At 45.9% G+C, this 23,765-nt stretch overlaps 73 non-coding genes and 1 pseudogene across 73 annotated transcripts; all 74 read left to right on the top strand.

The window, feature by feature from the left end:
- The first annotated feature begins 32 nt into the window (after positions 1-32).
- On the top strand, positions 33-151 carry LOC133434262 (5S ribosomal RNA). Its single transcript, XR_009778412.1, has one exon. It is a non-coding gene; the product is annotated as a 5S ribosomal RNA (ribosomal RNA).
- A 216-nt stretch (positions 152-367) lies between these two features.
- Positions 368-486, top strand: LOC133434304 (5S ribosomal RNA). Its single transcript, XR_009778452.1, has one exon. It is a non-coding gene; the product is annotated as a 5S ribosomal RNA (ribosomal RNA).
- A 217-nt stretch (positions 487-703) lies between these two features.
- On the top strand, positions 704-822 carry LOC133434271 (5S ribosomal RNA). The gene has a single exon (XR_009778421.1). It is a non-coding gene; the product is annotated as a 5S ribosomal RNA (ribosomal RNA).
- Positions 823-1,021: 199 nt separating this feature from the next.
- Positions 1,022-1,140, top strand: LOC133434484 (5S ribosomal RNA). Its single transcript, XR_009778623.1, has one exon. It is a non-coding gene; the product is annotated as a 5S ribosomal RNA (ribosomal RNA).
- Positions 1,141-1,339: 199 nt separating this feature from the next.
- Positions 1,340-1,458, top strand: LOC133434381 (5S ribosomal RNA). The gene has a single exon (XR_009778525.1). It is a non-coding gene; the product is annotated as a 5S ribosomal RNA (ribosomal RNA).
- A 217-nt stretch (positions 1,459-1,675) lies between these two features.
- LOC133434223 (5S ribosomal RNA) lies at positions 1,676-1,794 on the top strand. Its single transcript, XR_009778375.1, has one exon. It is a non-coding gene; the product is annotated as a 5S ribosomal RNA (ribosomal RNA).
- A 199-nt stretch (positions 1,795-1,993) lies between these two features.
- On the top strand, positions 1,994-2,112 carry LOC133434281 (5S ribosomal RNA). The gene has a single exon (XR_009778430.1). It is a non-coding gene; the product is annotated as a 5S ribosomal RNA (ribosomal RNA).
- Positions 2,113-2,311: 199 nt separating this feature from the next.
- LOC133434411 (5S ribosomal RNA) lies at positions 2,312-2,430 on the top strand. Its single transcript, XR_009778554.1, has one exon. It is a non-coding gene; the product is annotated as a 5S ribosomal RNA (ribosomal RNA).
- A 199-nt stretch (positions 2,431-2,629) lies between these two features.
- On the top strand, positions 2,630-2,748 carry LOC133434472 (5S ribosomal RNA). The gene has a single exon (XR_009778612.1). It is a non-coding gene; the product is annotated as a 5S ribosomal RNA (ribosomal RNA).
- A 199-nt stretch (positions 2,749-2,947) lies between these two features.
- LOC133434222 (5S ribosomal RNA) lies at positions 2,948-3,066 on the top strand. The gene has a single exon (XR_009778374.1). It is a non-coding gene; the product is annotated as a 5S ribosomal RNA (ribosomal RNA).
- A 199-nt stretch (positions 3,067-3,265) lies between these two features.
- Positions 3,266-3,384, top strand: LOC133434456 (5S ribosomal RNA). The gene has a single exon (XR_009778596.1). It is a non-coding gene; the product is annotated as a 5S ribosomal RNA (ribosomal RNA).
- A 199-nt stretch (positions 3,385-3,583) lies between these two features.
- Positions 3,584-3,702, top strand: LOC133434360 (5S ribosomal RNA). Its single transcript, XR_009778506.1, has one exon. It is a non-coding gene; the product is annotated as a 5S ribosomal RNA (ribosomal RNA).
- Positions 3,703-3,919: 217 nt separating this feature from the next.
- LOC133434232 (5S ribosomal RNA) lies at positions 3,920-4,038 on the top strand. Its single transcript, XR_009778383.1, has one exon. It is a non-coding gene; the product is annotated as a 5S ribosomal RNA (ribosomal RNA).
- A 199-nt stretch (positions 4,039-4,237) lies between these two features.
- On the top strand, positions 4,238-4,356 carry LOC133434255 (5S ribosomal RNA). The gene has a single exon (XR_009778405.1). It is a non-coding gene; the product is annotated as a 5S ribosomal RNA (ribosomal RNA).
- A 216-nt stretch (positions 4,357-4,572) lies between these two features.
- Positions 4,573-4,691, top strand: LOC133434303 (5S ribosomal RNA). The gene has a single exon (XR_009778451.1). It is a non-coding gene; the product is annotated as a 5S ribosomal RNA (ribosomal RNA).
- Positions 4,692-4,908: 217 nt separating this feature from the next.
- Positions 4,909-5,027, top strand: LOC133434371 (5S ribosomal RNA). The gene has a single exon (XR_009778516.1). It is a non-coding gene; the product is annotated as a 5S ribosomal RNA (ribosomal RNA).
- Positions 5,028-5,226: 199 nt separating this feature from the next.
- Positions 5,227-5,345, top strand: LOC133434482 (5S ribosomal RNA). The gene has a single exon (XR_009778622.1). It is a non-coding gene; the product is annotated as a 5S ribosomal RNA (ribosomal RNA).
- Positions 5,346-5,544: 199 nt separating this feature from the next.
- LOC133434379 (5S ribosomal RNA) lies at positions 5,545-5,663 on the top strand. Its single transcript, XR_009778523.1, has one exon. It is a non-coding gene; the product is annotated as a 5S ribosomal RNA (ribosomal RNA).
- A 199-nt stretch (positions 5,664-5,862) lies between these two features.
- Positions 5,863-5,981, top strand: LOC133434500 (5S ribosomal RNA). Its single transcript, XR_009778638.1, has one exon. It is a non-coding gene; the product is annotated as a 5S ribosomal RNA (ribosomal RNA).
- Positions 5,982-6,180: 199 nt separating this feature from the next.
- On the top strand, positions 6,181-6,299 carry LOC133434388 (5S ribosomal RNA). The gene has a single exon (XR_009778532.1). It is a non-coding gene; the product is annotated as a 5S ribosomal RNA (ribosomal RNA).
- A 217-nt stretch (positions 6,300-6,516) lies between these two features.
- LOC133434325 (5S ribosomal RNA) lies at positions 6,517-6,635 on the top strand. The gene has a single exon (XR_009778472.1). It is a non-coding gene; the product is annotated as a 5S ribosomal RNA (ribosomal RNA).
- Positions 6,636-6,834: 199 nt separating this feature from the next.
- LOC133434396 (5S ribosomal RNA) lies at positions 6,835-6,953 on the top strand. Its single transcript, XR_009778540.1, has one exon. It is a non-coding gene; the product is annotated as a 5S ribosomal RNA (ribosomal RNA).
- Positions 6,954-7,152: 199 nt separating this feature from the next.
- On the top strand, positions 7,153-7,271 carry LOC133434240 (5S ribosomal RNA). Its single transcript, XR_009778391.1, has one exon. It is a non-coding gene; the product is annotated as a 5S ribosomal RNA (ribosomal RNA).
- A 199-nt stretch (positions 7,272-7,470) lies between these two features.
- Positions 7,471-7,589, top strand: LOC133434471 (5S ribosomal RNA). The gene has a single exon (XR_009778611.1). It is a non-coding gene; the product is annotated as a 5S ribosomal RNA (ribosomal RNA).
- A 199-nt stretch (positions 7,590-7,788) lies between these two features.
- Positions 7,789-7,907, top strand: LOC133434481 (5S ribosomal RNA). Its single transcript, XR_009778621.1, has one exon. It is a non-coding gene; the product is annotated as a 5S ribosomal RNA (ribosomal RNA).
- Positions 7,908-8,106: 199 nt separating this feature from the next.
- Positions 8,107-8,225, top strand: LOC133434377 (5S ribosomal RNA). The gene has a single exon (XR_009778522.1). It is a non-coding gene; the product is annotated as a 5S ribosomal RNA (ribosomal RNA).
- Positions 8,226-8,424: 199 nt separating this feature from the next.
- On the top strand, positions 8,425-8,543 carry LOC133434480 (5S ribosomal RNA). The gene has a single exon (XR_009778620.1). It is a non-coding gene; the product is annotated as a 5S ribosomal RNA (ribosomal RNA).
- A 199-nt stretch (positions 8,544-8,742) lies between these two features.
- LOC133434280 (5S ribosomal RNA) lies at positions 8,743-8,861 on the top strand. Its single transcript, XR_009778429.1, has one exon. It is a non-coding gene; the product is annotated as a 5S ribosomal RNA (ribosomal RNA).
- A 199-nt stretch (positions 8,862-9,060) lies between these two features.
- LOC133434410 (5S ribosomal RNA) lies at positions 9,061-9,179 on the top strand. Its single transcript, XR_009778553.1, has one exon. It is a non-coding gene; the product is annotated as a 5S ribosomal RNA (ribosomal RNA).
- A 199-nt stretch (positions 9,180-9,378) lies between these two features.
- LOC133434470 (5S ribosomal RNA) lies at positions 9,379-9,497 on the top strand. Its single transcript, XR_009778610.1, has one exon. It is a non-coding gene; the product is annotated as a 5S ribosomal RNA (ribosomal RNA).
- A 199-nt stretch (positions 9,498-9,696) lies between these two features.
- Positions 9,697-9,815, top strand: LOC133434221 (5S ribosomal RNA). Its single transcript, XR_009778373.1, has one exon. It is a non-coding gene; the product is annotated as a 5S ribosomal RNA (ribosomal RNA).
- Positions 9,816-10,014: 199 nt separating this feature from the next.
- On the top strand, positions 10,015-10,133 carry LOC133434455 (5S ribosomal RNA). The gene has a single exon (XR_009778595.1). It is a non-coding gene; the product is annotated as a 5S ribosomal RNA (ribosomal RNA).
- Positions 10,134-10,332: 199 nt separating this feature from the next.
- On the top strand, positions 10,333-10,451 carry LOC133434359 (5S ribosomal RNA). Its single transcript, XR_009778505.1, has one exon. It is a non-coding gene; the product is annotated as a 5S ribosomal RNA (ribosomal RNA).
- Positions 10,452-10,668: 217 nt separating this feature from the next.
- Positions 10,669-10,787, top strand: LOC133434231 (5S ribosomal RNA). Its single transcript, XR_009778382.1, has one exon. It is a non-coding gene; the product is annotated as a 5S ribosomal RNA (ribosomal RNA).
- Positions 10,788-10,986: 199 nt separating this feature from the next.
- LOC133434254 (5S ribosomal RNA) lies at positions 10,987-11,105 on the top strand. Its single transcript, XR_009778404.1, has one exon. It is a non-coding gene; the product is annotated as a 5S ribosomal RNA (ribosomal RNA).
- A 216-nt stretch (positions 11,106-11,321) lies between these two features.
- LOC133434302 (5S ribosomal RNA) lies at positions 11,322-11,440 on the top strand. The gene has a single exon (XR_009778450.1). It is a non-coding gene; the product is annotated as a 5S ribosomal RNA (ribosomal RNA).
- A 217-nt stretch (positions 11,441-11,657) lies between these two features.
- Positions 11,658-11,776, top strand: LOC133434370 (5S ribosomal RNA). Its single transcript, XR_009778515.1, has one exon. It is a non-coding gene; the product is annotated as a 5S ribosomal RNA (ribosomal RNA).
- A 199-nt stretch (positions 11,777-11,975) lies between these two features.
- LOC133434479 (5S ribosomal RNA) lies at positions 11,976-12,094 on the top strand. The gene has a single exon (XR_009778619.1). It is a non-coding gene; the product is annotated as a 5S ribosomal RNA (ribosomal RNA).
- Positions 12,095-12,293: 199 nt separating this feature from the next.
- Positions 12,294-12,412, top strand: LOC133434376 (5S ribosomal RNA). Its single transcript, XR_009778521.1, has one exon. It is a non-coding gene; the product is annotated as a 5S ribosomal RNA (ribosomal RNA).
- A 199-nt stretch (positions 12,413-12,611) lies between these two features.
- On the top strand, positions 12,612-12,730 carry LOC133434498 (5S ribosomal RNA). The gene has a single exon (XR_009778637.1). It is a non-coding gene; the product is annotated as a 5S ribosomal RNA (ribosomal RNA).
- Positions 12,731-12,929: 199 nt separating this feature from the next.
- On the top strand, positions 12,930-13,048 carry LOC133434387 (5S ribosomal RNA). The gene has a single exon (XR_009778531.1). It is a non-coding gene; the product is annotated as a 5S ribosomal RNA (ribosomal RNA).
- A 217-nt stretch (positions 13,049-13,265) lies between these two features.
- LOC133434324 (5S ribosomal RNA) lies at positions 13,266-13,384 on the top strand. The gene has a single exon (XR_009778471.1). It is a non-coding gene; the product is annotated as a 5S ribosomal RNA (ribosomal RNA).
- Positions 13,385-13,583: 199 nt separating this feature from the next.
- On the top strand, positions 13,584-13,702 carry LOC133434395 (5S ribosomal RNA). Its single transcript, XR_009778539.1, has one exon. It is a non-coding gene; the product is annotated as a 5S ribosomal RNA (ribosomal RNA).
- Positions 13,703-13,901: 199 nt separating this feature from the next.
- Positions 13,902-14,020, top strand: LOC133434229 (5S ribosomal RNA). Its single transcript, XR_009778380.1, has one exon. It is a non-coding gene; the product is annotated as a 5S ribosomal RNA (ribosomal RNA).
- A 199-nt stretch (positions 14,021-14,219) lies between these two features.
- On the top strand, positions 14,220-14,338 carry LOC133434469 (5S ribosomal RNA). Its single transcript, XR_009778609.1, has one exon. It is a non-coding gene; the product is annotated as a 5S ribosomal RNA (ribosomal RNA).
- A 199-nt stretch (positions 14,339-14,537) lies between these two features.
- Positions 14,538-14,656, top strand: LOC133434220 (5S ribosomal RNA). Its single transcript, XR_009778372.1, has one exon. It is a non-coding gene; the product is annotated as a 5S ribosomal RNA (ribosomal RNA).
- A 199-nt stretch (positions 14,657-14,855) lies between these two features.
- On the top strand, positions 14,856-14,974 carry LOC133434454 (5S ribosomal RNA). Its single transcript, XR_009778594.1, has one exon. It is a non-coding gene; the product is annotated as a 5S ribosomal RNA (ribosomal RNA).
- Positions 14,975-15,173: 199 nt separating this feature from the next.
- Positions 15,174-15,292, top strand: LOC133434358 (5S ribosomal RNA). Its single transcript, XR_009778504.1, has one exon. It is a non-coding gene; the product is annotated as a 5S ribosomal RNA (ribosomal RNA).
- Positions 15,293-15,509: 217 nt separating this feature from the next.
- Positions 15,510-15,628, top strand: LOC133434230 (5S ribosomal RNA). The gene has a single exon (XR_009778381.1). It is a non-coding gene; the product is annotated as a 5S ribosomal RNA (ribosomal RNA).
- Positions 15,629-15,827: 199 nt separating this feature from the next.
- On the top strand, positions 15,828-15,946 carry LOC133434253 (5S ribosomal RNA). The gene has a single exon (XR_009778403.1). It is a non-coding gene; the product is annotated as a 5S ribosomal RNA (ribosomal RNA).
- Positions 15,947-16,162: 216 nt separating this feature from the next.
- On the top strand, positions 16,163-16,281 carry LOC133434301 (5S ribosomal RNA). Its single transcript, XR_009778449.1, has one exon. It is a non-coding gene; the product is annotated as a 5S ribosomal RNA (ribosomal RNA).
- A 217-nt stretch (positions 16,282-16,498) lies between these two features.
- LOC133434434 (5S ribosomal RNA) lies at positions 16,499-16,617 on the top strand. The gene has a single exon (XR_009778576.1). It is a non-coding gene; the product is annotated as a 5S ribosomal RNA (ribosomal RNA).
- A 199-nt stretch (positions 16,618-16,816) lies between these two features.
- Positions 16,817-16,935, top strand: LOC133434478 (5S ribosomal RNA). The gene has a single exon (XR_009778618.1). It is a non-coding gene; the product is annotated as a 5S ribosomal RNA (ribosomal RNA).
- A 199-nt stretch (positions 16,936-17,134) lies between these two features.
- Positions 17,135-17,253, top strand: LOC133434497 (5S ribosomal RNA). The gene has a single exon (XR_009778636.1). It is a non-coding gene; the product is annotated as a 5S ribosomal RNA (ribosomal RNA).
- A 199-nt stretch (positions 17,254-17,452) lies between these two features.
- On the top strand, positions 17,453-17,571 carry LOC133434386 (5S ribosomal RNA). Its single transcript, XR_009778530.1, has one exon. It is a non-coding gene; the product is annotated as a 5S ribosomal RNA (ribosomal RNA).
- A 217-nt stretch (positions 17,572-17,788) lies between these two features.
- Positions 17,789-17,907, top strand: LOC133434323 (5S ribosomal RNA). The gene has a single exon (XR_009778470.1). It is a non-coding gene; the product is annotated as a 5S ribosomal RNA (ribosomal RNA).
- Positions 17,908-18,106: 199 nt separating this feature from the next.
- Positions 18,107-18,225, top strand: LOC133434394 (5S ribosomal RNA). Its single transcript, XR_009778538.1, has one exon. It is a non-coding gene; the product is annotated as a 5S ribosomal RNA (ribosomal RNA).
- Positions 18,226-18,424: 199 nt separating this feature from the next.
- On the top strand, positions 18,425-18,543 carry LOC133434217 (5S ribosomal RNA). The gene has a single exon (XR_009778369.1). It is a non-coding gene; the product is annotated as a 5S ribosomal RNA (ribosomal RNA).
- Positions 18,544-18,742: 199 nt separating this feature from the next.
- LOC133434495 (5S ribosomal RNA) lies at positions 18,743-18,861 on the top strand. Its single transcript, XR_009778634.1, has one exon. It is a non-coding gene; the product is annotated as a 5S ribosomal RNA (ribosomal RNA).
- A 199-nt stretch (positions 18,862-19,060) lies between these two features.
- LOC133434385 (5S ribosomal RNA) lies at positions 19,061-19,179 on the top strand. The gene has a single exon (XR_009778529.1). It is a non-coding gene; the product is annotated as a 5S ribosomal RNA (ribosomal RNA).
- Positions 19,180-19,396: 217 nt separating this feature from the next.
- On the top strand, positions 19,397-19,515 carry LOC133434322 (5S ribosomal RNA). Its single transcript, XR_009778469.1, has one exon. It is a non-coding gene; the product is annotated as a 5S ribosomal RNA (ribosomal RNA).
- A 199-nt stretch (positions 19,516-19,714) lies between these two features.
- Positions 19,715-19,833, top strand: LOC133434393 (5S ribosomal RNA). Its single transcript, XR_009778537.1, has one exon. It is a non-coding gene; the product is annotated as a 5S ribosomal RNA (ribosomal RNA).
- A 199-nt stretch (positions 19,834-20,032) lies between these two features.
- Positions 20,033-20,151, top strand: LOC133434556 (5S ribosomal RNA). Its single transcript, XR_009778684.1, has one exon. It is a non-coding gene; the product is annotated as a 5S ribosomal RNA (ribosomal RNA).
- A 199-nt stretch (positions 20,152-20,350) lies between these two features.
- On the top strand, positions 20,351-20,469 carry LOC133434467 (5S ribosomal RNA). The gene has a single exon (XR_009778607.1). It is a non-coding gene; the product is annotated as a 5S ribosomal RNA (ribosomal RNA).
- A 199-nt stretch (positions 20,470-20,668) lies between these two features.
- LOC133434219 (5S ribosomal RNA) lies at positions 20,669-20,787 on the top strand. Its single transcript, XR_009778371.1, has one exon. It is a non-coding gene; the product is annotated as a 5S ribosomal RNA (ribosomal RNA).
- A 199-nt stretch (positions 20,788-20,986) lies between these two features.
- On the top strand, positions 20,987-21,105 carry LOC133434524 (5S ribosomal RNA). The gene has a single exon (XR_009778662.1). It is a non-coding gene; the product is annotated as a 5S ribosomal RNA (ribosomal RNA).
- A 199-nt stretch (positions 21,106-21,304) lies between these two features.
- Positions 21,305-21,423, top strand: LOC133434357 (5S ribosomal RNA). The gene has a single exon (XR_009778503.1). It is a non-coding gene; the product is annotated as a 5S ribosomal RNA (ribosomal RNA).
- A 217-nt stretch (positions 21,424-21,640) lies between these two features.
- LOC133434218 (5S ribosomal RNA) lies at positions 21,641-21,759 on the top strand. The gene has a single exon (XR_009778370.1). It is a non-coding gene; the product is annotated as a 5S ribosomal RNA (ribosomal RNA).
- A 217-nt stretch (positions 21,760-21,976) lies between these two features.
- On the top strand, positions 21,977-22,095 carry LOC133434277 (5S ribosomal RNA). The gene has a single exon (XR_009778427.1). It is a non-coding gene; the product is annotated as a 5S ribosomal RNA (ribosomal RNA).
- A 199-nt stretch (positions 22,096-22,294) lies between these two features.
- On the top strand, positions 22,295-22,413 carry LOC133434423 (5S ribosomal RNA). The gene has a single exon (XR_009778566.1). It is a non-coding gene; the product is annotated as a 5S ribosomal RNA (ribosomal RNA).
- A 199-nt stretch (positions 22,414-22,612) lies between these two features.
- LOC133434279 (5S ribosomal RNA) lies at positions 22,613-22,731 on the top strand. The gene has a single exon (XR_009778428.1). It is a non-coding gene; the product is annotated as a 5S ribosomal RNA (ribosomal RNA).
- A 199-nt stretch (positions 22,732-22,930) lies between these two features.
- LOC133434539 (5S ribosomal RNA) lies at positions 22,931-23,049 on the top strand (annotated as a pseudogene).
- Positions 23,050-23,248: 199 nt separating this feature from the next.
- LOC133434355 (5S ribosomal RNA) lies at positions 23,249-23,367 on the top strand. Its single transcript, XR_009778501.1, has one exon. It is a non-coding gene; the product is annotated as a 5S ribosomal RNA (ribosomal RNA).
- A 217-nt stretch (positions 23,368-23,584) lies between these two features.
- LOC133434300 (5S ribosomal RNA) lies at positions 23,585-23,703 on the top strand. Its single transcript, XR_009778448.1, has one exon. It is a non-coding gene; the product is annotated as a 5S ribosomal RNA (ribosomal RNA).
- Positions 23,704-23,765: the final 62 nt, after the last annotated feature.

Raw genomic sequence — 23,765 nt, 5'->3', positions numbered from 1 at the left:
CCATATAAGAGGTATTTCAAGCTGCAGCTTCTGCTTACGGCCATACCAGCCTGGATGCGCCCGATCTCGTCTGATCTCGGTAGCTAAGCAGGGTGGGGCCTGGTTAGTACTTGGATGGGAGACCGCCTGGGAATACCAGGTGCTGTAAGCTTTTTCAACCAGCAGAGAGCGCTCTCGCTTAATCTACCCACACATATTTCAACGTGGTAACAGCGACAGCTCACATCCTAAAGTGTTTTGCACATGGTTAAGGCACTTTAACTCCAACAAATATGCGCTTCTAAATTATTATCACCAACAAATCAATGACTTTTTTGTATGACTTATCTTCAACTCCATATAAGAGGTATTTCAAGCTGCAGCTTCAGCTTACGGCCATACCAGCCTGGATGCGCCCGATCTCGTCTGATCTTGGAAGCTAAGCAGGGTCGGGCCTGGTTAGTACTTGGATGGGAGACCGCCTGGGAATACCAGGTGCTGTAAGCTTTTTCAACCAGCAGAGAGCGGTCTCGCTTAATCTACCCACACATATTTCAACATGGTAAGGGCGACAGCTCACGTCCTAAAGTGTTTTGCACATGGTTAAGGCACTTTAACTCCAACAAATAAGCGCTTCTAAATTATTATCACCAACAAATCAATGACTTATATTATATGACTTATCTTCAACTCCATATAAGAGGTATTTCAATCTGCAGCTTCAACTTACGGCCATACCAGCCTGGATGCGCCCGATCTCGTCTGATCTCGGAAGCTAAGCAGGGTCGGGCCTGGTTAGTACTTGGATGGGAGACCGCCTGGGAATACCAGGTGCTGTAAGCTTTTTCAACCAGCAGAGAACGCTCTCGCTTAATCTACCCACACATATTTCAACGTGGTAACAGCGACAGCTCACGTCCAAAAGTGTTTTGCACATGGTTAAGGCACTTTAACTCCAACAAATAAAACCAACAAATCAATGACTTATATTCTATGCCTTATCTTCAACTCCATATAAGAGGTATTTCAAGCTGCACCTTCTGCTTACGGCCATACCAGCCTGGATGCGCCCGATCTCGTCTGATCTCGGAAGCTAAGCAGGGTCGGGCCTGGTTAGCACTTGGATGGGAGACCGCCTGGGAATAGCAGGTGCTGTAAGCTTTTTCAACCAGCAGAGAACGCTCTCGCTTAATCTACCCACACATATTTCAACGTGGTAACAGCGACAGCTCACGTCCTAAAGTGTTTTGCACATGGTTAAGGCACTTTAACTCCAACAAATAAAACCAACAAATCAATGACTTATATTCTATGACTTATCTTCAACTCCATATAAGAGGTATTTCAAGCTGCAGCTTCTGCTTACGGCCATACCAGCCTGGATGCGCCCGATCTCGTCTGATCTCGGAAGCCAAGCAGGGTTGGGCCTGGTTAGTACTTGGATGGGAGACCGCCTGGAAATACCAGGTGCTGTAAGCTTTTTCAACCAGCAGAGAACGCTCTCGCTTAATCTACCCACACATATTTCAACGTGGTAACAGCGACAGCTCACGTCCTAAAGTGTTTTGCACATGGTTAAGGCACTTTAACTCCAACAAATAAGCGCTTCTAAATTATTATCACCAACAAATCAATGACTTATATTATATGACTTATCTTCAACTCCATATAAGAGGTATTTCAATCTGCAGCTTCAGCTTACGGCCATACCAGCCTGGATGCGCCCGATCTCGTCTGATCTCGGAAGCTAAGCAGGGTCGGGCCTGGTTAGTACTTGGATGGGAGACCGCCTGGGAATACCAGGTGCTGTAAGCTTTTTCAACCAGCAGAGAACGCTCTCGCTTAATCTACCCACACATATTTCAACGTGGTAACAGCGACAGCTCACGTCCTAAAGTCTTTTGCACATGGTTAAGGCACTTTAACTCCAACAAATAAAACCAACAAATCAATGACTTATATTCTATGACTTATCTTCAACTCCATATCAGAGGTATTTCAAGCTGCAGCTTCTGCTTACGGCCGTACCAGCCTGGATGCGCCCGATCTCGTCTGATCTCGGAAGCTAAGCAGGGTCGGGCCTGGTTAGTACTTGGATGGGAGACCGCCTGGGAATACCAGGTGCTGTAAGCTTTTTCAACCAGCAGAGAACGCTCTCGCTTAATCTACCCACACATATTTCAACGTGGTAACAGCGACAGCTCACGTCCTAAAGTGTTTTGCACATGGTTAAGGCACTTTAACTCCAACAAATAAAACCAACAAATCAATGACTTATATTCTATGACTTATCTTCAACTCCATATAAGAGGTATTTCAAGCTGCACCTTCTGCTTACGGCCATACCAGCCTGGATGCGCCCGATCTCGTCTGATCTCGGAAGCTAAGCAGGGTCGGGCCTGGTTAGCACTTGGATGGGAGACCGCCTGGGAATACCAGGTGCTGTAAGCTTTTTCAACCAGCAGAGAGCGCTCTCGCTTAATCTACCCACACATATTTCAACGTGGTAAGAGCGACAGCTCACGTCCTAAAGTGTTTTGCACATGGTTAAGGCACTTTAACTCCAACAAATAAAACCAACAAATCAATAACTTATATTCTATGACTTATCTTCAACTCCATATAAGAGGTATTTCAAGCTGCAGCTTCTGCTTACGGCCATACCAGCCTGGATGCGCCCGATCTCGTCTGATATCGGAAGCTAAGCAGGGTCGGGCCTGGTTAGTACTTGGATAGGAGACCGTCTGGGAATACCAGGTGCTGTAAGCTTTTTCAACCAGCAGAGAGCGCTCTCGCTTAATCTACCCACACATATTTCAACGTGGTAACAGCGACAGCTCACATCCTGAAGTGTTTTGCACATGGTTAAGGCACTTTAACTTCAACAAATAAAACCAACAAATCAATGACTTATATTCTATGACTTATCTTCAACTCCATATAAGAGGTATTTCAAGCTGCAGCTTCAGCTTACGGCCATACCAGCCTGGATGCGCCCGATCTCGTCTGATCTCGGAAGCTAAGCAGGGTCGGGCCTGGTTAGTACTTGGATGGGAGACCGCCTGGGAATACCAGGTGCTGTAAGCTTTTTCAACCAGCAGAGAGCGCTCTCGCTTAATCTACCCACACATATTTCAACGTGGTAAGAGCGACAGCTCACGTCCTAAAGTGTTTTGCACATGGTTAAGGCACTTTAACTCCAACAAATAAAACCAACAAATCAATGACTTATATTCTATGACTTATCTTCAACTCCATATCAGAGGTATTTCAAGCTGCATCTTCTGCTTACGGCCATACCAGCCTGGATGCGCCCGATCTCGTCTGATCTCTGAAGCTAAGCAGTTTCGGGCCTGGTTAGTACTTGGATGGTAGACCGCCTGGGAATACCAGGTGCTGTAAGCTTTTTCAACCAGCAGAGAGCGCTCTCGCTTAATCTGCCCACACATATTTCAATGTGGTAACAGCGACAGCTCACGTCCTAAAGTGTTTTGCACATGGTTAAGGCACTTTAACTCCAACAAATAAAACCAACAAATCAATGACTTATATTCTATGACTTATCTTCAACTCCATATAAGAGGTATTTCAAGCTGCAGCTTCTGCTTACGGCCATACCAGCCTGGATGAGCCCGATCTCGTCTGATCTCGGAAGCTAAGCAGGGTCGGGCCTGGTTAGTACTTGGATGGGAGACCGCCTGGGAATACCAGGTGCTGTAAGCATTTTCAACCAGCAGAGAGCGCTCTCGCTTAATCTACCCACACATATTTCAACGTGGTAACAGCGACAGCTCACGTCCAAAAGTGTTTTTCACATGGTTAAGGCACTTTAACTCCAACAAATAAGCGCTTCTAAATTATTATCACCAACAAATCAATGACTTATATTATATGACTTATCTTCAACTCCATATAAGAGGTATTTCAAGCAGCAGCTTCTGCTTACGGCCATACCAGCCTGGATGCGCCCGATCTCGTCTGATCTCGGAAGCTAAGCAGGGTCGGGCCTGGTTAGTACTTGGATGGGAGACCGCCTGGGAATACCAGGTGCTGTAAGCATTTTCAACCAGCAGAGAGCGCTCTCGCTTAATCTACCCACACATATTTCAACGTGGTAACAGTGACAGCTCACGTCCTGAATTGTTTTGCACATGGTTAAGGCACTTTAACTCCAACAAATAAAACCAACAAATCAATGACTTATATTCTATGACTTATCTTCAACTCCATATAAGAGGTATTTCAAGCTGCAGCTTCTGCTTACGGCCATACCAGCCTGGATGCGCCCGATCTCGTCTGATCTCGGTAGCTAAGCAGGGTCGGGCCTGGTTAGTACTTGGATGGGAGACCGCCTGGGAATACCAGGTGCTGTAAGCTTTTTCAACCAGCAGAGAGCGCTCTCGCTTAATCTACCCACACATATTTCAACGTGGTAACAGCGACAGCTCACGTCCTAAAGTGTTTTGCACATGGTTAAGGCACTTTAACTCCAACAAATATGCGCTTCTAAATTATTATCACCAACAAATCAATGACTTTTTTGTATGACTTATCTTCAACTCCATATAAGAGGTATTTCAAGCTGCAGCCTCAGCTTACGGCCATACCAGCCTGGATGCGCCCGATCTCGTCTGATCTTGGAAGCTAAGCAGGGTCGGGCCTGGTTAGTACTTGGATGGGAGACCGCCTGGGAATACCAGGTGCTGTAAGCTTTTTCAACCAGCAGAGAGCGCTCTCGCTTAATCTACCCACACATATTTCAACGTGGTAAGGGCGACAGCTCACGTCCTAAAGTGTTTTGCACATGGTTAAGGCACTTTAACTCCAACAAATAAGCGCTTCTAAATTATTATCACCAACAAATCAATGACTTATATTCTATGACTTATCTTCAACTCCATATAAGAGGTATTTCAAGCTGCAGCTTCTGCTTACGGCCATACCAGCCTGGATGCGCCCGATCATGTCTGATCTCGGAAGCTAAGCAGGGTCGGGCCTGGTTAGTACTTGGATGGGAGACCGCCTGGGAATACCAGGTGCTGTAAGCTTTTTCAACCAGCAGAGAACGCTCTCGCTTAATCTACCCACACATATTTCAACGTGGTAACAGCGACAGCTCACGTCCTAAAGTGTTTTGCACATGGTTAAGGCACTTTAACTCCAACAAATAAAACCAACAAATCAATGACTTATATTCTATGACTTATCTTCAACTCCATATAAGAGGTATTTCAAGCTGCACCTTCTGCTTACGGCCATACCAGCCTGGATGCGCCCGATCTCGTCTGATCTCGGAAGCTAAGCAGGGTCGGGCCTGGTTAGCACTTGGATGGGAGACCGCCTGGGAATAGCAGGTGCTGTAAGCTTTTTCAACCAGCAGAGAACGCTCTCGCTTAATCTACCCACAAATATTTCAGCGTGGTAACAGCGACAGCTCACGTCCTAAAGTGTTTTGCACATGGTTAAGGCACTTTAACTCCAACAAATAAAACCAACAAATCAATGACTTATATTCTATGACTTATCTTCAACTCCATATAAGAGGTATTTCAAGCTGCAGCTTCTGCTTACGGCCATACCAGCCTGGATGCGCCCGATCTCGTCTGATCTCGGAAGCCAAGCAGGGTTGGGCCTGGTTAGTACTTGGATGGGAGACCGCCTGGAAATACCAGGTGCTGTAAGCTTTTTCAACCAGCAGAGAACGCTCTCGCTTAATCTACCCACACATATTTCAACGTGGTAACAGCGACAGCTCACGTCCTAAAGTGTTTTGCACATGGTTAAGGCACTTTAACTCCAACAAATAAAACCAACAAATCAATGACTTATATTCTATGACTTATCTTCAACTCCATATAAGAGGTATTTCCAACTGCAGCTTCTGCTTACGGCCATACCAGCCTGGATGCGCCCGATCTAGTCTGATCTCGGAAGCTAAGCAGGGTCGGGCCTGGTTAGTAATTGGATGGGAGACCGCCTGGGAATACCAGGTGCTGTAAGCTTTTTCAACCAGCAGAGAGCGCTCTCGCTTAATCTACCCACACATATTTCAACGTGGTAAGAGCGACAGCTCACGTCCAAAAGTGTTTTGCACATGGTTAAGGCACCTTAACTCCAACAAATAAAACCAACAAATCAATGACTTATATTCTATGACTTATCTTCAACTCCATATCAGAGGTATTTCAAGCTGCAGCTTCTGCTTACGGCCATACCAGCCTGGATGTGTCCGATCTCGTCTGATCTCGGAAGCTAAGCAGGGTCGGGCCTGGTTAGTACTTGGATGGGAGACCGCCTGGGAATACCAGGTGCTGTAAGCTTTTTCAACCAGCAGAGAGCGCTCTCGCTTAATCTACCCACACATATTTCAACGTGGTAACAGCGACAGCTCACGTCCTAAAGTGTTTTGCACATGGTAAAGGCACTTTAACTCCAACAAATAAGTGCTTCTAAATTATTATCACCAACAAATCAATGACTTATATTATATGACTTATCTTCAACTCCATTTAAGAGGTATTTCAAGCTGCAGCTTCAGCTTACGGCCATACCAGCCTGGATGCGCCTGATCTCGTCTGATCTCGGAAGCTAAGCAGGGTCGGGCCTGGTTAGTACTTTGATGGGAGACCGCCTGGGAATACCAGGTGCTGTAAGCATTTTCAACCAGCAGAGAGCGCTCTCGCTTAATCTACCCACACATATTTCAACGTGGTTAGAGCGACAGCTCACGTCCTAAAGTGTTTTGCACATGGTTAAGGCACTTTAACTCCAACAAATAAAACCAACAAATCAATGACTTATATTCTATGACTTATCTTCAACTCCATATAAGAGGTATTTCAAGCTGCAGCTTCTGCTTACGGCCATACCAGCCTGGATGCGCCCGATCTCGTCTGATATCGGAAGCTAAGCAGGGTCGGGCCTGGTTAGTACTTGGATGGGAGACCGTCTGGGAATACCAGGTGCTGTAAGCTTTTTCAACCAGCAGAGAGCGCTCTCGCTTAATCTACCCACACATATTTCAACGTGGTAACAGCGACAGCTCACGTCCTGAAGTGTTTTGCACATGGTTAAGGCACTTTAACTCCAACAAATAAAACCAACAAATCAATGACTTATATTCTATGACTTATCTTCAACTCCATATAAGAGGTATTTCAAGCTGCAGCTTCTGCTTACGGCCATACCAGCCTGGATGCGCCCGATCTCATCTGATCTCGGAAGCTAAGCAGGGTCGGGCCTGGTTAGTACTTGGATGGGAGACCGCCTGGGAATACCAGGTGCTGTAAGCATTTTCAACCAGCAGAGAGCGCTCTCGCTTAATCTACCCACACATATTTCAACGTGGTTAGAGCGACAGCTCACGTCCTAAAGTGTTTTGCACATGGTTAAGGCACTTTAACTTCAAAAAATAAAACCAACAAATCAATGACTTATATTCTATGACTTATCTTCAAATCCATATAAGAGGTATTTCCAACTGCAACTTCTGCTTACGGCCATACCAGCCTGGATGCGCCCGATCTCGTCTGATATCGGAAGCTAAGCAGGGTCGGGCCTGGTTAGTACTTGGATAGGAGACCGTCTGGGAATACCAGGTGCTGTAAGCTTTTTCAACCAGCAGAGAGCGCTCTCGCTTAATCTACCCACACATATTTCAACGTGGTAACAGCGACAGCTCACATCCTGAAGTGTTTTGCACATGGTTAAGGCACTTTAACTTCAACAAATAAAACCAACAAATCAATGACTTATATTCTATGACTTATCTTCAACTCCATATAAGAGGTATTTCAAGCTGCAGCTTCAGCTTACGGCCATACCAGCCTGGATGCGCCCGATCTCGTCTGATCTCGGAAGCTAAGCAGGGTCGGGCCTGGTTAGCACTTGGATGGGAGACCGCCTGGGAATAGCAGGTGCTGTAAGCTTTTTCAACCAGCAGAGAACGCTCTCGCTTAATCTACCCACAAATATTTCAGCGTGGTAACAGCGACAGCTCACGTCCTAAAGTGTTTTGCACATGGTTAAGGCACTTTAACTCCAACAAATAAAACCAACAAATCAATGACTTATATTCTATGACTTATCTTCAACTCCATATAAGAGGTATTTCAAGCTGCAGCTTCTGCTTACGGCCATACCAGCCTGGATGCGCCCGATCTCGTCTGATCTCGGAAGCCAAGCAGGGTTGGGCCTGGTTAGTACTTGGATGGGAGACCGCCTGGAAATACCAGGTGCTGTAAGCTTTTTCAACCAGCAGAGAACGCTCTCGCTTAATCTACCCACACATATTTCAACGTGGTAACAGCGACAGCTCACGTCCTAAAGTGTTTTGCACATGGTTAAGGCACTTTAACTCCAACAAATAAAACCAACAAATCAATGACTTATATTCTATGACTTATCTTCAACTCCATATAAGAGGTATTTCCAACTGCAGCTTCAGCTTACGGCCATACCAGCCTGGATGCGCCCGATCTCGTCTGATCTCGGAAGCTAAGCAGGGTCGGGCCTGGTTAGCACTTGGATGGGAGACCGCCTGGGAATAGCAGGTGCTGTAAGCTTTTTCAACCAGCAGAGAACGCTCTCGCTTAATCTACCCACACATATTTCAACGTGGTAACAGCGACAGCTCACGTCCTAAAGTCTTTTGCACATGGTTAAGGCACTTTAACTCCAACAAATAAAACCAACAAATCAATGACTTATATTCTATGACTTATCTTCAACTCCATATCAGAGGTATTTCAAGCTGCAGCTTCTGCTTACGGCCGTACCAGCCTGGATGCGCCCGATCTCGTCTGATCTCGGAAGCTAAGCAGGGTCGGGCCTGGTTAGTACTTGGATGGGAGACCGCCTGGGAATACCAGGTGCTGTAAGCTTTTTCAACCAGCAGAGAACGCTCTCGCTTAATCTACCCACACATATTTCAACGTGGTAACAGCGACAGCTCACGTCCTAAAGTGTTTTGCACATGGTTAAGGCACTTTAACTCCAACAAATAAAACCAACAAATCAATGACTTATATTCTATGACTTATCTTCAACTCCATATAAGAGGTATTTCAAGCTGCACCTTCTGCTTACGGCCATACCAGCCTGGATGCGCCCGATCTCGTCTGATCTCGGAAGCTAAGCAGGGTCGGGCCTGGTTAGCACTTGGATGGGAGACCGCCTGGGAATACCAGGTGCTGTAAGCTTTTTCAACCAGCAGAGAGCGCTCTCGCTTAATCTACCCACACATATTTCAACGTGGTAAGAGCGACAGCTCACGTCCTAAAGTGTTTTGCACATGGTTAAGGCACTTTAACTCCAACAAATAAAACCAACAAATCAATAACTTATATTCTATGACTTATCTTCAACTCCATATAAGAGGTATTTCAAGCTGCAGCTTCTGCTTACGGCCATACCAGCCTGGATGCGCCCGATCTCGTCTGATATCGGAAGCTAAGCAGGGTCGGGCCTGGTTAGTACTTGGATAGGAGACCGTCTGGGAATACCAGGTGCTGTAAGCTTTTTCAACCAGCAGAGAGCGCTCTCGCTTAATCTACCCACACATATTTCAACGTGGTAACAGCGACAGCTCACATCCTGAAGTGTTTTGCACATGGTTAAGGCACTTTAACTTCAACAAATAAAACCAACAAATCAATGACTTATATTCTATGACTTATCTTCAACTCCATATAAGAGGTATTTCAAGCTGCAGCTTCAGCTTACGGCCATACCAGCCTGGATGCGCCCGATCTCGTCTGATCTCGGAAGCTAAGCAGGGTCGGGCCTGGTTAGTACTTGGATGGGAGACCGCCTGGGAATACCAGGTGCTGTAAGCTTTTTCAACCAGCAGAGAGCGCTCTCGCTTAATCTACCCACACATATTTCAACGTGGTAAGAGCGACAGCTCACGTCCTAAAGTGTTTTGCACATGGTTAAGGCACTTTAACTCCAACAAATAAAACCAACAAATCAATGACTTATATTCTATGACTTATCTTCAACTCCATATCAGAGGTATTTCAAGCTGCATCTTCTGCTTACGGCCATACCAGCCTGGATGCGCCCGATCTCGTCTGATCTCTGAAGCTAAGCAGTTTCGGGCCTGGTTAGTACTTGGATGGTAGACCGCCTGGGAATACCAGGTGCTGTAAGCTTTTTCAACCAGCAGAGAGCGCTCTCGCTTAATCTGCCCACACATATTTCAATGTGGTAACAGCGACAGCTCACGTCCTAAAGTGTTTTGCACATGGTTAAGGCACTTTAACTCCAACAAATAAAACCAACAAATCAATGACTTATATTCTATGACTTATCTTCAACTCCATATAAGAGGTATTTCAAGCTGCAGCTTCTGCTTACGGCCATACCAGCCTGGATGAGCCCGATCTCGTCTGATCTCGGAAGCTAAGCAGGGTCGGGCCTGGTTAGTACTTGGATGGGAGACCGCCTGGGAATACCAGGTGCTGTAAGCATTTTCAACCAGCAGAGAGCGCTCTCGCTTAATCTACCCACACATATTTCAACGTGGTAACAGCGACAGCTCACGTCCAAAAGTGTTTTTCACATGGTTAAGGCACTTTAACTCCAACAAATAAGCGCTTCTAAATTATTATCACCAACAAATCAATGACTTATATTATATGACTTATCTTCAACTCCATATAAGAGGTATTTCAAGCAGCAGCTTCTGCTTACGGCCATACCAGCCTGGATGCGCCCGATCTCGTCTGATCTCGGAAGCTAAGCAGGGTCGGGCCTGGTTAGTACTTGGATGGGAGACCGCCTGGGAATACCAGGTGCTGTAAGCATTTTCAACCAGCAGAGAGCGCTCTCGCTTAATCTACCCACACATATTTCAACGTGGTAACAGTGACAGCTCACGTCCTGAATTGTTTTGCACATGGTTAAGGCACTTTAACTCCAACAAATAAAACCAACAAATCAATGACTTATATTCTATGACTTATCTTCAACTCCATATAAGAGGTATTTCAAGCTGCAGCTTCTGCTTACGGCCATACCAGCCTGGATGCGCCCGATCTCGTCTGATCTCGGTAGCTAAGCAGGGTCGGGCCTGGTTAGTACTTGGATGGGAGACCGCCTGGGAATACCAGGTGCTGTAAGCTTTTTCAACCAGCAGAGAGCGCTCTCGCTTAATCTACCCACACATATTTCAACGTGGTAACAGCGACAGCTCACGTCCTAAAGTGTTTTGCACATGGTTAAGGCACTTTAACTCCAACAAATATGCGCTTCTAAATTATTATCACCAACAAATCAATGACTTTTTTGTATGACTTATCTTCAACTCCATATAAGAGGTATTTCAAGCTGCAGCCTCAGCTTACGGCCATACCAGCCTGGATGCGCCCGATCTCGTCTGATCTTGGAAGCTAAGCAGGGTCGGGCCTGGTTAGTACTTGGATGGGAGACCGCCTGGGAATACCAGGTGCTGTAAGCTTTTTCAACCAGCAGAGAGCGCTCTCGCTTAATCTACCCACACATATTTCAACGTGGTAAGGGCGACAGCTCACGTCCTAAAGTGTTTTGCACATGGTTAAGGCACTTTAACTCCAACAAATAAGCGCTTCTAAATTATTATCACCAACAAATCAATGACTTATATTCTATGACTTATCTTCAACTCCATATAAGAGGTATTTCAAGCTGCAGCTTCTGCTTACGGCCATACCAGCCTGGATGCGCCCGATCATGTCTGATCTCGGAAGCTAAGCAGGGTCGGGCCTGGTTAGTACTTGGATGGGAGACCGCCTGGGAATACCAGGTGCTGTAAGCTTTTTCAACCAGCAGAGAACGCTCTCGCTTAATCTACCCACACATATTTCAACGTGGTAACAGCGACAGCTCACGTCCTAAAGTGTTTTGCACATGGTTAAGGCACTTTAACTCCAACAAATAAAACCAACAAATCAATGACTTATATTCTATGACTTATCTTCAACTCCATATAAGAGGTATTTCAAGCTGCACCTTCTGCTTACGGCCATACCAGCCTGGATGCGCCCGATCTCGTCTGATCTCGGAAGCTAAGCAGGGTCGGGCCTGGTTAGCACTTGGATGGGAGACCGCCTGGGAATAGCAGGTGCTGTAAGCTTTTTCAACCAGCAGAGAACGCTCTCGCTTAATCTACCCACAAATATTTCAGCGTGGTAACAGCGACAGCTCACGTCCTAAAGTGTTTTGCACATGGTTAAGGCACTTTAACTCCAACAAATAAAACCAACAAATCAATGACTTATATTCTATGACTTATCTTCAACTCCATATAAGAGGTATTTCAAGCTGCAGCTTCTGCTTACGGCCATACCAGCCTGGATGCGCCCGATCTCGTCTGATCTCGGAAGCCAAGCAGGGTTGGGCCTGGTTAGTACTTGGATGGGAGACCGCCTGGAAATACCAGGTGCTGTAAGCTTTTTCAACCAGCAGAGAACGCTCTCGCTTAATCTACCCACACATATTTCAACGTGGTAACAGCGACAGCTCACGTCCTAAAGTGTTTTGCACATGGTTAAGGCACTTTAACTCCAACAAATAAAACCAACAAATCAATGACTTATATTCTATGACTTATCTTCAACTCCATATAAGAGGTATTTCCAACTGCAGCTTCTGCTTACGGCCATACCAGCCTGGATGCGCCCGATCTAGTCTGATCTCGGAAGCTAAGCAGGGTCGGGCCTGGTTAGTAATTGGATGGGAGACCGCCTGGGAATACCAGGTGCTGTAAGCTTTTTCAACCAGCAGAGAGCGCTCTCGCTTAATCTACCCACACATATTTCAACGTGGTAAGAGCGACAGCTCACGTCCAAAAGTGTTTTGCACATGGTTAAGGCACCTTAACTCCAACAAATAAAACCAACAAATCAATGACTTATATTCTATGACTTATCTTCAACTCCATATCAGAGGTATTTCAAGCTGCAGCTTCTGCTTACGGCCATACCAGCCTGGATGTGTCCGATCTCGTCTGATCTCGGAAGCTAAGCAGGGTCGGGCCTGGTTAGTACTTGGATGGGAGACCGCCTGGGAATACCAGGTGCTGTAAGCTTTTTCAACCAGCAGAGAGCGCTCTCGCTTAATCTACCCACACATATTTCAACGTGGTAACAGCGACAGCTCACGTCCTAAAGTGTTTTGCACATGGTAAAGGCACTTTAACTCCAACAAATAAGTGCTTCTAAATTATTATCACCAACAAATCAATGACTTATATTATATGACTTATCTTCAACTCCATTTAAGAGGTATTTCAAGCTGCAGCTTCAGCTTACGGCCATACCAGCCTGGATGCGCCTGATCTCGTCTGATCTCGGAAGCTAAGCAGGGTCGGGCCTGGTTAGTACTTTGATGGGAGACCGCCTGGGAATACCAGGTGCTGTAAGCATTTTCAACCAGCAGAGAGCGCTCTCGCTTAATCTACCCACACATATTTCAACGTGGTTAGAGCGACAGCTCACGTCCTAAAGTGTTTTGCACATGGTTAAGGCACTTTAACTCCAACAAATAAAACCAACAAATCAATGACTTATATTCTATGACTTATCTTCAACTCCATATAAGAGGTATTTCAAGCTGCAGCTTCTGCTTACGGCCATACCAGCCTGGATGCGCCCGATCTCGTCTGATATCGGAAGCTAAGCAGGGTCGGGCCTGGTTAGTACTTGGATGGGAGACCGTCTGGGAATACCAGGTGCTGTAAGCTTTTTCAACCAGCAGAGAGCGCTCTCGCTTAATCTACCCACACATATTTCAACGTGGTAACAGCGACAGCTCACGTCCTGAAGTGTTTTGCACATGGTTAAGGCACTTTAACTCCAACAAATAAAACCAACAAATCAATGACTTATATTCTATGACTTATCTTCAACTCCATATAAGAGGTATTTCAAGCTGCAGCTTCTGCTTACGGCCATACCAGCCTGGATGCGCCCGATCTCATCTGATCTCGGAAGCTAAGCAGGGTCGGGCCTGGTTAGTACTTGGATGGGAGACCGCCTGGGAATACCAGGTGCTGTAAGCATTTTCAACCAGCAGAGAGCGCTCTCGCTTAATCTACCCACACATATTTCAACGTGGTTAGAGCGACAGCTCACGTCCTAAAGTGTTTTGCACATGGTTAAGGCACTTTAACTTCAAAAAATAAAACCAACAAATCAATGACTTATATTCTATGACTTATCTTCAAATCCATATAAGAGGTATTTCCAACTGCAACTTCTGCTTACGGCCATACCAGCCTGGATGCGCCCGATCTCGTCTGATATCGGAAGCTAAGCAGGGTCGGGCCTGGTTAGTACTTGGATAGGAGACCGTCTGGGAATACCAGGTGCTGTAAGCTTTTTCAACCAGCAGAGAGCGCTCTCGCTTAATCTACCCACACATATTTCAACGTGGTAACAGCGACAGCTCACATCCTGAAGTGTTTTGCACATGGTTAAGGCACTTTAACTTCAACAAATAAAACCAACAAATCAATGACTTATATTCTATGACTTATCTTCAACTCCATATAAGAGGTATTTCAAGCTGCAGCTTCAGCTTACGGCCATACCAGCCTGGATGCGCCCGATCTCGTCTGATCTCGGAAGCTAAGCAGGGTCGGGCCTGGTTAGTACTTGGATGGGAGACCGCCTGGGAATACCAGGTGCTGTAAGCTTTTTCAACCAGCAGAGAGCGCTCTCGCTTAATCTACCCACACATATTTCAACGTGGTAAGAGCGACAGCTCACGTCCTAAAGTGTTTTGCACATGGTTAAGGCACTTTAACTCCAACAAATAAAACCAACAAATCAATGACTTATATTCTATGACTTATCTTCAACTCCATATCAGAGGTATTTCAAGCTGCATCTTCTGCTTACGGCCATACCAGCCTGGATGCGCCCGATCTCGTCTGATCTCTGAAGCTAAGCAGTTTCGGGCCTGGTTAGTACTTGGATGGTAGACCGCCTGGGAATACCAGGTGCTGTAAGCTTTTTCAACCAGCAGAGAGCGCTCTCGCTTAATCTGCCCACACATATTTCAATGTGGTAACAGCGACAGCTCACGTCCTAAAGTGTTTTGCACATGGTTAAGGCACTTTAACTCCAACAAATAAAACCAACAAATCAATGACTTATATTCTATGACTTATCTTCAACTCCATATAAGAGGTATTTCAAGCTGCAGCTTCTGCTTACGGCCATACCAGCCTGGATGAGCCCGATCTCGTCTGATCTCGGAAGCTAAGCAGGGTCGGGCCTGGTTAGTACTTGGATGGGAGACCGCCTGGGAATACCAGGTGCTGTAAGCATTTTCAACCAGCAGAGAGCGCTCTCGCTTAATCTACCCACACATATTTCAACGTGGTAACAGCGACAGCTCACGTCCAAAAGTGTTTTTCACATGGTTAAGGCACTTTAACTCCAACAAATAAGCGCTTCTAAATTATTATCACCAACAAATCAATGACTTATATTATATGACTTATCTTCAACTCCATATAAGAGGTATTTCAAGCAGCAGCTTCTGCTTACGGCCATACCAGCCTGGATGCGCCCGATCTCGTCTGATCTCGGAAGCTAAGCAGGGTCGGGCCTGGTTAGTACTTGGATGGGAGACCGCCTGGGAATACCAGGTGCTGTAAGCATTTTCAACCAGCAGAGAGCGCTCTCGCTTAATCTACCCACACATATTTCAACGTGGTAACAGTGACAGCTCACGTCCTGAATTGTTTTGCACATGGTTAAGGCACTTTAACTCCAACAAATAAAACCAACAAATCAATGACTTATATTCTATGACTTATCTTCAACTCCATATAAGAGGTATTTCAAGCTGCAGCTTCTGCTTACGGCCATACCAGCCTGGATGCGCCCGATCTCGTCTGATCTCGGTAGCTAAGCAGGGTCGGGCCTGGTTAGTACTTGGATGGGAGACCGCCTGGGAATACCAGGTGCTGTAAGCTTTTTCAACCAGCAGAGAGCGCTCTCGCTTAATCTACCCACACATATTTCAACGTGGTAACAGCGACAGCTCACGTCCTAAAGTGTTTTGCACATGGTTAAGGCACTTTAACTCCAACAAATATGCGCTTCTAAATTATTATCACCAACAAATCAATGACTTTTTTGTATGACTTATCTTCAACTCCATATAAGAGGTATTTCAAGCTGCAGCCTCAGCTTACGGCCATACCAGCCTGGATGCGCCCGATCTCGTCTGATCTTGGAAGCTAAGCAGGGTCGGGCCTGGTTAGTACTTGGATGGGAGACCGCCTGGGAATACCAGGTGCTGTAAGCTTTTTCAACCAGCAGAGAGCGCTCTCGCTTAATCTACCCACACATATTTCAACGTGGTAAGGGCGACAGCTCACGTCCTAAAGTGTTTTGCACATGGTTAAGGCACTTTAACTCCAACAAATAAGCGCTTCTAAATTATTATCACCAACAAATCAATGACTTATATTCTATGACTTATCTTCAACTCCATATAAGAGGTATTTCAAGCTGCAGCTTCTGCTTACGGCCATACCAGCCTGGATGCGCCCGATCATGTCTGATCTCGGAAGCTAAGCAGGGTCGGGCCTGGTTAGTACTTGGATGGGAGACCGACTGGGAATACCAGGTGCTGTAAGCTTTTTCAACCAGCAGAGAACGCTCTCGCTTAATCTACCCACACATATTTCAACGTGGTAACAGCGACAGCTCACGTCCTAAAGTGTTTTGCACATGGTTAAGGCACTTTAACTCCAACAAATAAAACCAACAAATCAATGACTTATATTCTATGACTTATCTTCAACTCCATATAAGAGGTATTTCAAGCTGCACCTTCTGCTTACGGCCATACCAGCCTGGATGCGCCCGATCTCGTCTGATCTCGGAAGCTAAGCAGGGTCGGGCCTGGTTAGCACTTGGATGGGAGACCGCCTGGGAATAGCAGGTGCTGTAAGCTTTTTCAACCAGCAGAGAACGCTCTCGCTTAATCTACCCACACATATTTCAACGTGGTAACAGCGACAGCTCACGTCCTAAAGTGTTTTGCACATGGTTAAGGCACTTTAACTCCAACAAATAAAACCAACAAATCAATGACTTATATTCTATGACTTATCTTCAACTCCATATAAGAGGTATTTCCAACTGCAGCTTCTGCTTACGGCCATACCAGCCTGGATGCGCCCGATCTAGTCTGATCTCGGAAGCTAAGCAGGGTCGGGCCTGGTTAGTAATTGGATGGGAGACCGCCTGGGAATACCAGGTGCTGTAAGCTTTTTCAACCAGCAGAGAGCGCTCTCGCTTAATCTACCCACACATATTTCAACGTGGTAAGAGCGACAGCTCACGTCCAAAAGTGTTTTGCACATGGTTAAGGCACCTTAACTCCAACAAATAAAACCAACAAATCAATGACTTATATTCTATGACTTATCTTCAACTCCATATCAGAGGTATTTCAAGCTGCAGCTTCTGCTTACGGCCATACCAGCCTGGATGTGTCCGATCTCGTCTGATCTCGGAAGCTAAGCAGGGTCGGGCCTGGTTAGTACTTGGATGGGAGACCGCCTGGGAATACCAGGTGCTGTAAGCTTTTTCAACCAGCAGAGAGCGCTCTCGCTTAATCTACCCACACATATTTCAACGTGGTAACAGCGACAGCTCACGTCCTAAAGTGTTTTGCACATGGTAAAGGCACTTTAACTCCAACAAATAAGTGCTTCTAAATTATTATCACCAACAAATCAATGACTTATATTATATGACTTATCTTCAACTCCATTTAAGAGGTATTTCAAGCTGCAGCTTCAGCTTACGGCCATACCAGCCTGGATGCGCCTGATCTCGTCTGATCTCGGAAGCTAAGCAGGGTCGGGCCTGGTTAGTACTTTGATGGGAGACCGCCTGGGAATACCAGGTGCTGTAAGCATTTTCAACCAGCAGAGAGCGCTCTCGCTTAATCTACCCACACATATTTCAACGTGGTTAGAGCGACAGCTCACGTCCTAAAGTGTTTTGCACATGGTTAAGGCACTTTAACTCCAACAAATAAAACCAACAAATCAATGACTTATATTCTATGACTTATCTTCAACTCCATATAAGAGGTATTTCAAGCTGCAGCTTCTGCTTACGGCCATACCAGCCTGGATGCGCCCGATCTCGTCTGATATCGGAAGCTAAGCAGGGTCGGGCCTGGTTAGTACTTGGATGGGAGACCGTCTGGGAATACCAGGTGCTGTAAGCTTTTTCAACCAGCAGAGAGCGCTCTCGCTTAATCTACCCACACATATTTCAACGTGGTAACAGCGACAGCTCACGTCCTGAAGTGTTTTGCACATGGTTAAGGCACTTTAACTCCAACAAATAAAACCAACAAATCAATGACTTATATTCTATGACTTATCTTCAACTCCATATAAGAGGTATTTCAAGCTGCAGCTTCTGCTTACGGCCATACCAGCCTGGATGCGCCCGATCTCATCTGATCTCGGAAGCTAAGCAGGGTCGGGCCTGGTTAGTACTTGGATGGGAGACCGCCTGGGAATACCAGGTGCTGTAAGCATTTTCAACCAGCAGAGAGCGCTCTCGCTTAATCTACCCACACATATTTCAACGTGGTTAGAGCGACAGCTCACGTCCTAAAGTGTTTTGCACATGGTTAAGGCACTTTAACTTCAAAAAATAAAACCAACAAATCAATGACTTATATTCTATGACTTATCTTCAAATCCATATAAGAGGTATTTCCAACTGCAACTTCTGCTTACGGCCATACCAGCCTGGATGCGCCCGATCTAGTCTGATCTCGGAAGCTAAGCAGGGTCGGGCCTGGTTAGTAATTGGATGGGAGACCGCCTGGGAATACCAGGTGCTGTAAGCTTTTTCAACCAGCAGAGAGCGCTCTCGCTTAATCTACCCACACATATTTCAACGTGGTAAGAGCGACAGCTCACGTCCAAAAGTGTTTTGCACATGGTTAAGGCACCTTAACTCCAACAAATAAAACCAACAAATCAATGACTTATATTCTATGACTTATCTTCAACTCCATATCAGAGGTATTTCAAGCTGCAGCTTCTGCTTACGGCCATACCAGCCTGGATGTGTCCGATCTCGTCTGATCTCGGAAGCTAAGCAGGGTCGGGCCTGGTTAGTACTTGGATGGGAGACCGCCTGGGAATACCAGGTGCTGTAAGCTTTTTCAACCAGCAGAGAGCGCTCTCGCTTAATCTACCCACACATATTTCAACGTGGTAACAGCGACAGCTCACGTCCTAAAGTGTTTTGCACATGGTAAAGGCACTTTAACTCCAACAAATAAGTGCTTCTAAATTATTATCACCAACAAATCAATGACTTATATTATATGACTTATCTTCAACTCCATTTAAGAGGTATTTCAAGCTGCAGCTTCAGCTTACGGCCATACCAGCCTGGATGCGCCTGATCTCGTCTGATCTCGGAAGCTAAGCAGGGTCGGGCCTGGTTAGTACTTTGATGGGAGACCGCCTGGGAATACCAGGTGCTGTAAGCATTTTCAACCAGCAGAGAGCGCTCTCGCTTAATCTACCCACACATATTTCAACGTGGTTAGAGCGACAGCTCACGTCCTAAAGTGTTTTGCACATGGTTAAGGCACTTTAACTCCAACAAATAAAACCAACAAATCAATGACTTATATTCTATGACTTATCTTCAACTCCATATAAGAGGTATTTCAAGCTGCAGCTTCTGCTTACGGCCATACCAGCCTGGATGCGCCCGATCTCGTCTGATATCGGAAGCTAAGCAGGGTCGGGCCTGGTTAGTACTTGGATGGGAGACCGTCTGGGAATACCAGGTGCTGTAAGCTTTTTCAACCAGCAGAGAGCGCTCTCGCTTAATCTACCCACACATATTTCAACGTGGTAACAGCGACAGCTCACGTCCTGAAGTGTTTTGCACATGGTTAAGGCACTTTAACTCCAACAAATAAAACCAACAAATCAATGACTTATATTCTATGACTTATCTTCAACTCCATATAAGAGGTATTTCAAGCTGCAGCTTCTGCTTACGGCCATACCAGCCTGGATGCGCCCGATCTCATCTGATCTCGGAAGCTAAGCAGGGTCGGGCCTGGTTAGTACTTGGATGGGAGACCGCCTGGGAATACCAGGTGCTGTAAGCATTTTCAACCAGCAGAGAGCGCTCTCGCTTAATCTACCCACACATATTTCAACGTGGTTAGAGCGACAGCTCACGTCCTAAAGTGTTTTGCACATGGTTAAGGCACTTTAACTTCAAAAAATAAAACCAACAAATCAATGACTTATATTCTATGACTTATCTTCAAATCCATATAAGAGGTATTTCAAGCTGCAGCTTCTGCTTACGGCCATACCAGCCTGGATGCGCCCGATCTTGTCTGATATCGGAAGCTAAGCAGGGTCGGGCCTGGTTAGTACTTGGATGGGAGACCGTCTGGGAATACCAGGTGCTGTAAGCTTTTTCAACCAGCAGAGAGCGCTCTCGCTTAATCTACCCACACATATTTCAACGTGGTAACAGCGACAGCTCACATCCTAAAGTGTTTTGCACATGGTTAAGGCACTTTAACTCCAACAAATAAAACCAACAAATCAATGACTTATATTCTATGACTTATTTTCAACTCCATATAAGAGGTATTTCAAGCAGCAGCTTCAGCTTACGGCCATACCAGCCTGGATGCGCCCGATCTCGTCTGATCTCGGAAGCTAAGCAGGGTCGGGCCTGGTTAGTACTTGGATGGGAGACCGCCTGGGAATACCAGGTGCTGTAAGCTTTTTCAACCAGCAGAGAGCGCTCTCGCTTAATCTACCCACACATATTTCAACGTGGTAAGAGCGACAGCTCACGTCCTAAAGTGTTTTGCACATGGTTAAGGCACTTTAACTCCAACAAATAAAACCAACAAATCAATGACTTATATTCTATGACTTATCTTCAACTCCATATCAGAGGTATTTCAAGCTGCAGCTTCTGCTTACGGCCATACCAGCCTGGATGCGCCCGATCTCGTCTGATCTCTGAAGCTAAGCAGGGTCGAGCCTGGTTAGTACTTGGATGGTAGACCGCCTGGGAATACCAGGTGCTGTAAGCTTTTTCAACCAGCAGAGAGCGCTCTCGCTTAATCTGCCCACACATATTTCAATGTGGTAACAGCGACAGCTCACGTCCTAAAGTGTTTTGCACATGGTTAAGGCACTTTAACTCCAACAAATAAAACCAACAAATTAATGACTTATATTCTATGACTTATCTTCAACTCCATATAAGAGGTATTTCAAGCTGCAGCTTCTGCTTACGGCCATACCAGCCTGGATGAGCCCGATCTCGTCTGATCTCGGAAGCTAAGCAGGGTCGGGCCTGGTTAGTACTTGGATGGGAGACCGCCTGGGAATACCAGGTGCTGTAAGCATTTTCAACCAGCAGAGAGCGCTCTCGCTTAATCTACCCACACATATTTCAACGTGGTAACAGCGACAGCTCACGTCCAAAAGTGTTTTTCACATGGTTAAGGCACTTTAACTCCAACAAATAAGCGCTTCTAAATTATTATCACCAACAAATCAATGACTTATATTATATGACTTATCTTCAACTCCATATAAGAGGTATTTCAAGCTGCAGCTTCAGCTTACGGCCATACCAGCCTGGATGCGCCCGATCTCGTCTGATCTCGGAAGCTAAGCAGGGTCGGGCCTGGTTAGTACTTGGATGGGAGACCGCCTGGGAATACCAGGTGCTGTAAGCTTTTTCAACCAGCAGAGAGCGGTCTCGCTTAATCTACCCACACATATTTCAACGTGGTAACAGCGACAGCTCACGTCCTAAAGTGTTTTGCATATGGTAAAGGCACTTTAACTCCAACAAATAAGTGCTTCTAAATTATTATCACCAACAAATCAATGACTTATATTATATGACTTATCTTCAACTCCATATAAGAGGTATTTCAAGCTGCAGCTTCAGCTTACGGCCATACCAGCCTGGATGCGCCCGATCTCGTCTGATCTCGGAAGCTAAGCAGGGTCGGGCCTGGTTAGTACTTGGATGGGAGACCGCCTGGGAATACTAGGTGCTGTAAGCTTTTTCAACCAGCAGAGAGCGCTCTCGCTTAATCTACCCACACATATTTCAACGTGGTAAGAGCGACAGCTCACGTCCTAAAGTGTTTTGCACATGGTTAAGGCACTTTAACTCCAACAAATAAAACCAACAAATCAATGACTTATATTCTATGACTTATCTTCAACTCCATATAAGAGGTATTTCAAGCTGCAGCTTCTGCTTACGGCCATACCAGCCTGGATGCGCCCGATCTCGTCTGATATCGGAAGCTAAGCAGGGTCGGGCCTGGTTAGTACTTGGTTGGGAGACCGTCTGGGAATACCAGGTGCTGTAAGCTTTTTCAACCAGCAGAGAGCGCTCTCGCTTAATCTACCCACACATATTTCAACGTGGTAACACCGACAGCTCACGTCCTGAAGTGTTTTGCACATGGTTAAGGCACTTTAACTCCAACAAATAAAACCAACAAATCAATGACTTATATTCTATGACTTATCTTCAACTCCATATAAGAGGTATTTCAAGCTGCAGCTTCAGCTTACGGCCGTACCAGCCTGGATGCGCCCGATCTCGTCTGATCTCGGAAGCTAAGCAGGGTCGGGCCTGGTTAGTACTTGGATGGGAGACCGCCTGGGAATACCAGGTGCTGTAAGCTTTTTCAACCAGCAGAGAGCGCTCTCGCTTAATCTACCCACACATATTTCAACGTGGTAAGAGCGACAGCTCACGTCCTAAAGTGTTTTGCACATGGTTAAGGCACTTTAACTCCAACAAATAAAACCAACAAATCAATGACTTATATTCTATGACTTATCTTCAACTCCATATCAGAGGTATTTCAAGCTGCAGCTTCTGCTTACGGCCATACCAGCCTGGATGGGCCCGATCTCGTCTGATCTCTGAAGCTAAGCAGGGTCTGGCCTGGTTAGTACTTGGATGGTAGACCGCCTGGGAATACCAGGTGCTGTAAGCTTTTTCAACCAGCAGAGAGCGCTCTCGCTTAATCTACCCACACATATTTCAACGTGGTAAGAGCGACAGCTCACGTCCTAAAGTGTTTTGCACATGGTTAAGGCACTTTAACTCCAACAAATAAAACCAACAAATTAATGACTTATATTCTATGACTTATCTTCAACTCCATATAAGAGGTATTTCAAGCTGCAGCTTCTGCTTACGGCCATACCAGCCTGGATGAGCCCGATCTCGTCTGATCTCGGAAGCTAAGCAGGGTCGGGCCTGGTTAGTACTTGGATGGGAGACCGCCTGGGAATACCAGGTGCTGTAAGCATTTTCAACCAGCAGAGAGCGCTCTCGCTTAATCTACCCACACATATTTCAACGTGGTAACAGCGACAGCTCACGTCCAAAAGTGTTTTTCACATGGTTAAGGCACTTTAACTCCAACAAATAAGCGCTTCTAAATTATTATCACCAACAAATCAATGACTTATATTATATGACTTATCTTCAACTCCATATAAGAGGTATTTCAAGCTGCAGCTTCAGCTTACGGCCATACCAGCCTGGATGCGCCCGATCTCGTCTGATCTTGGAAGCTAAGCAGGGTCGGGCCTGGTTAGTACTTGGATGGGAGACCGCCTGGGAATACCAGGTGCTGTAAGCTTTTTCAACCAGCAGAGAGCGGTCTCGCTTAATCTACCCACACATATTTCAACGTGGTAACAG

The sequence above is a fragment of the Cololabis saira genome, unplaced genomic scaffold (genome assembly GCF_033807715.1).
Source record: "Cololabis saira isolate AMF1-May2022 unplaced genomic scaffold, fColSai1.1 scf046, whole genome shotgun sequence".
In the NCBI taxonomy this organism is placed as follows: domain Eukaryota; kingdom Metazoa; phylum Chordata; class Actinopteri; order Beloniformes; family Belonidae; genus Cololabis; species Cololabis saira.
This window is presented reverse-complemented; position numbering and strand designations above follow the sequence as displayed.